This window comes from Buceros rhinoceros, unplaced genomic scaffold, assembly GCF_000710305.1.
Source record: "Buceros rhinoceros silvestris isolate BGI_N320 unplaced genomic scaffold, ASM71030v1 scaffold16773, whole genome shotgun sequence".
Taxonomy (NCBI): Eukaryota; Metazoa; Chordata; class Aves; order Bucerotiformes; family Bucerotidae; genus Buceros; species Buceros rhinoceros.
In genome coordinates, this window is record NW_010401977.1 from 101,862 (window position 1) to 105,689 (window position 3,828).

Genomic DNA, 3,828 nt, shown 5'->3' on the forward strand with positions numbered 1-3,828 from the left:
CCGCGCCTGCTCATTAGGGGCGTTTCAGCAAGACGCCAGGTAGAGCGGCAGCGGAGCTGGGGGGGTCACCCTTGGAGGAGGGGATGGTGCTCAGCCAGCTCACTGCAAAACCGTGTTACACATTCAGCAAACAGAAAGCTCAGCTTGACAGGAGGGAAAGATAATTAGGATGATGAAAAAAGAAAAGGAGAGGAAGGAGAGCTCCTGTTACCGAGGGCTGTAGAATTCGTAAGGCCTCTAGACACAAGCGAGAAGCTCAAAAGCAGGAGAGGAAGTCTGAGGCAGCTTATTCTCCCTTTTGTAAAGCAAATGACTAATTATACAAAGCAAGATGTTTTTTCCAAAGACATGTGAAACATATCATGCAATATTGATATAGAAATCGTATTTAATGCAGGTTTACCAGCCAAGAGGTAAAAGAAAATGTAAATGTAAACACGGTGTTTTCTCCTTACTCTCCCTGCGGCTCTTCCCTTTGTCAGAAAGATGCCTAACGTGTCTCCCTTGGTGCAGAAAGTTCCCTCTGAAAGGGCAAAATACTTCCAACTGGAGACAGTTTTAGTCTTCCACAGTATGTGTCCAGAAAGGGAAAGAAACCGTGAGCTTAATCGCACTGAATTTCCATTCTTGAGCATTGTTGCTATTTATTTTACTCATTTTTCTTTCAAAGGAAGAGGAAAGAAAAATGCCTGTTAGAGGGAGCTGGATCAATACGAAGAAATTCTTTGTCAGATAAAATAAGAATGATCATTAACCTTGCTGCTTATGAATTAAATGCAAGCTTTGCTTTTCAACTCGCCTTTCCCACAGCATGCCCAGCAAGCCTCCCTCATTTTGTTCAGCAATTAAACCCCAGCCCAACCGCCCAAACCCACACTCTTCCTAAGAACCTTTAAGCTCTCTTCCTGCTGCATGGATGGGAAAGAAAGGAGGAGGTATTTCGTGAGACGGTTCAGGTATTTTGGTGATGGGGCTCTTCAGGCTGTTTCCTTAGGCATGGATTTGAGACTGGATTACGTGAATTATTTATCGATCCGCTCTCCCTGGGAGCATCATGCGGACAAAGTTCATGGCCATGCCACCACCTCCGCACTGGTTGACGTGTGGGCTCCCCCTGACCATGACCAAGCCTTGCCTCCTTCATGCAGCTGGCTGTGGGATCAGCTGAAAGAGCCCAGTGACCAGCTTGGAAATCACTGACAGCATGCTCTGCTCTCCACTTAAGGGCGTGATCCTTCCAAGAAATTCAGAACTTCAATGCCACCACTAGTCTCTGAATTGTGATTTGGTGCCATGTCTGAGAGCTGAAGAGAGACTTTACCCACAGCATCCTCCAGTGTGATGCTTTACATCTGAATGCCCGAGATTGAGAGCTTTTGTGGTATTTTGTGGTTTTTCCAGAACAGATGTTGTATGCGATGAGGAGCGCTTGGCTTTTGCAGACTGTGCTCTCAGAAGGAGGTTTGGAACTGCAGAGACACGTGTGTGCAAATTTGACCCCAACTTGCATTTAACTTTTTCTCAGCTGAGCTCTGAAATGCCGCAGACGGGTTTGCAAGTGGCCGTAATCAGCTGGCTGCAAACTTACTGATTTGTTCAGAGAGCTGTAGCAGCCGGCGTGCACGGGAAGGTGTGCGCAGCTCCGGGAGAAAAGCAGAGGAGTGAGGGGTGCTTCTCTTCTGACTTGTCTGCACTCCTGCATCTGCTCTGTGCAAAACAGGTCCCTAGTCAAGTGAGAGAAGTGGAACGGGAAAATGGTGTTGCCAGGCCAGACTTAGCAGGTGCCTGCACCTGCAGGCAAGAGTCAGGGAAGTCACTGATTCCGCTCGTCCCTTGTCCTGCTGATCAGCTGGGTTGTGAGGTTACTTTCCTTTGTTTCAGTTTCTTCTGAGTTTTGGCAATTTCTTGGTTTTCATTTTCCCCCCAACTATAGAGACAGTCGATGTCATTGTCCACAACAAAACAAAATTTAAAGAACTTGCCTGAAATTAGTGTTGAGTTTTTAATCTCTTACAAATGATCAATCTTTCAAAATTGCAGTTTCAATTTTCGATCTAATTTATGTACATTTTATAAGCACAGTTGCTGTTATTTGTGCAGTGTTACAAGGATACTCAACAGTGTGAGGCACGGAACAGTTTTTAAGCATAAGATGTTGCAAGAGTGTGGAATTATTTATACATTTGTATTTATTTACAAAATATTGTGGCATAAGATCTTTTCCTGTTTTCATACAGCTTTTTGTCTGCAGGAGTCCCCCAGACAGGTGTTCCTATGCATTGGCATAAATCATAATTGCAGATCCAGTTTCTACAAAAGGGACAAAGTCTTGCTGCATTTCTTTGTTTCTTGTTCCTTTTCCTTGTTTACAGCAAGCGGTACCTCTCAGCTTGGCTCTTCTGTCTGCCCTTGTGGTGTCACTGAGTAAGAGGGTGTCGACGCGTTCCTAGAGAACAGTAACTTTTCTTTTTGCCTCTGGTCTAATCGGATTCCTTAACATTTGAGTCTGGCTTTCTGAATTTTAGAGATTATTTGTCACTAGCCAAAGGACGTTGGGCTGCTTTACGGCTGCTCAAAGACTTTGCTGAGTTCTGCAGACGTAATGCTTCACCCGCAGCTCTCCACATGAACTGAAAAACCGTCCCTGCTCACTTTTGCCTGCAGAAAGCTTTGGTGGTCAGCAGAAAGTGGTTTTCAGTGATTTTTATTCCTCCTTCTAGTTTTCTGTTGCTTCTCTAATTTCTTTTGTCTGTCCAGATTTACAGCCAGCATTTGTTGGTGCAGGGAGCTGAGGTGCTGTGTGAATGTCTGTACCCCAAGTCTCTTCCTCTACAGGGAGGCAGCAAGATGTGCTGGTGTTTTCAGCTCCAAAACTGATCAGCACCTTCCCAGCTGTGTTTGAAAGGCAGCAAAGCTGCATGCAGATAGAGGTGCCTCTGGGCAAGAAGCAAATGAAGGCTGGTGGTTAATGGTTGATATGGGGCGTATTTGTTGCAAAGCTGTTCTGGGCACAGAAGGGTTGCTGTACAGAAAGGTACCCATCTAAAAAGCACGTGCTTAATTTCTTACAAACTAGTGGCAGTTTGTTGTTGGTTTGGATGGAAATCTCTTTAGCCAGTTCTGCTTCTGGGAGCACTGTGTAATTTTTGCCAGTCCCTGCAAAGGGTTTAGGTTTCACCATGAGACTATTCAATGGGACCAGGTGATACATGGAGGATCTCCTCCAGAAGTCATCAGCAGCACCAAACCAGTCATGTTTTAAGTAATCTTCAAATACGTTGGAGCACTAAGCTCAGGTTCCTGCTCATTCTTCCAATCCTTTCAGCACATATCAAAGAAAGAGACTAATACTAGACAGAGGTGTCTAAGGTGCCATTTGGCAGCACCATGAGGTGGTACCTGGCAACATTAATCCTCAAAAAGCAGTCAGTAAAGTCCTATCAGGGATGCAAGTGTCTGAATGGCTGGCTTTGAGGAAGGATGCTGCTCTCCCGGCTGCGGCACAGGGAATCAATGACTGTGTGCACAAGGTCGAGGTGTCATGCCCAAATACAGGCTATAATACATGCACAGTGGCTCTGTGCCCTGGGAGACTCCTCCAGGTGTAGATGCTGCCTTTCAACCAGGCTGCAGTTCCTTCCCTCTCCTCCCTTTGAAAACAGGGGACGTTGCAATGTTTTGTTGCTTTCCCTTTGGCATTGCAGCTGCTTAAAAAGTTGCCTGGAAAGACAAGCATGTGTGTCTACGTAGGGGGCAATTCCAAGAGGAGGGTCTCGAGTAATGAAGTGTTGCATCTGCCCAGCTAGGTGAGAGCTGGGCAGGCTTGTT